Genomic DNA, 1,445 nt, shown 5'->3' with positions numbered 1-1,445 from the left:
GGGGGGCGAAAGCTTCTCTCGGAGCCCTAGAGTGGCCCCCCGGGGACCTGCCATGGCTGGGGGTTCCAGGCTGGAGGAGGAACTGCCCTCGCTCTCCACCTGGCAGCCCTGGGGGAGGAGTTTTAGGAATGCTTAGGCCGTCTGGTCACATCTCCCCCCCAAAAATAATTACCTTCAAAGACTCCCAGGGCTCCTTGGCTCCCCGGGCAGGGGTCTTTTCCCCTTTCCCAGAGCTAAGCCCCCAGTGTCCGACACAGGAGCTCAGTACACATTTGGCCCATCATAGATGCATGACAGCATGTCCCCTTCCGCCTCAGCTGCTCTGGCACCCGGCGGAGAGAAAAGGCCTTTCCAGCCTGGGGTGGTCCCTGCTGCACCAGGGCACGTACTTAGCCTCCAGTCACTGCTTGCATGTCCCATCTTGGGGTGACCTCCCGGACGCCCACCGGCTCCAGGGTGTTTCCGCTCGACACTTGCCCAAGGTGTAATTACCTATGTTTGTTCCTGCTCTGGACAACCAGCGTCCAAGCGCCCAGTGGTTGTGTGTCAATCGCGGTCGGCTAGGGGCGGACCCTCAACTGCCTTTACAGAGCGGTGGGGGTCACACTGTCAGGGCGGGTACCCTAGAGGGCTGCTTAGAGGCCACTTTTTACTGGAAGCGACAAAGTCTGGAGGTCATCGGTGGGGCTGCGGGAACAGCGCTGCACTGGGGACCGCCCCCCACGCACACCACAGTTCATGAGACATGTGACCTGAGGCAAACTTTCTCGCCTCTGAGCTTCTCATTTCCTCCCAAGTAAAATGCAGACCCAGGTTCCCACCTCCAGGGGTCGTGGAGAGGGGAAGCGCGGATGCCGCAGGTAAAGCGCCGCGCAGGGCCGGGCTCGCAGTGCGCGCTCGTGCCGGGCCCCGGGCTAAGGAAGGCTCTCCCCGCGGCAGGCCCCGCACGAACAAAGGCTGCGGGGAGAGGAGGGGGCGCCAGCTCCGGCCAGGCCGGCGGGGAGAGGACCCTCGTGCTCGGAACCCGGACAACTGGACCCTCCGCGGGTGTGTGTGCGACGAGTCTGAGGGTCTCCGGGTGGGGCCGAGGGCTGGGACTGAGAAGTCTTCCAGGAGGTGGGGTCCCGGCGCGGGATCGGACACCGCGCGGCCCCTTTAAGAGCCGGTGCCGGGGTGAGGGGTGAGGGCAGAGGGCGCCGGGCGGCGGCGGTGAGCCTGGCCCCCCGCCCCCTGCCGCCGCCGCCTTTAATCTGCACCCGAATCCCGGGCTCCGGCTGACGTCACCTGCCCCCGAGCCGTGCACGCTGATTGGCTGCAGGTGACGTCAGGGGCTTTTTTCGCTCGGCATGACCTCATCCCCGCCGGCGGCCCCGCCCTCCGCCCCGGGCCTGTCACTCGCATCTGAGCGCGGCGGCCGAGCCGGCTCCGCGGCCCCCCCCCCCCGG

This window comes from Lipotes vexillifer, unplaced genomic scaffold (assembly GCF_000442215.2).
Source record: "Lipotes vexillifer unplaced genomic scaffold, Lipotes_vexillifer_v1.1 scaffold1094, whole genome shotgun sequence".
In the NCBI taxonomy this organism is placed as follows: Eukaryota; Metazoa; Chordata; class Mammalia; order Artiodactyla; family Lipotidae; genus Lipotes; species Lipotes vexillifer.
This window is presented reverse-complemented; position numbering follows the sequence as displayed.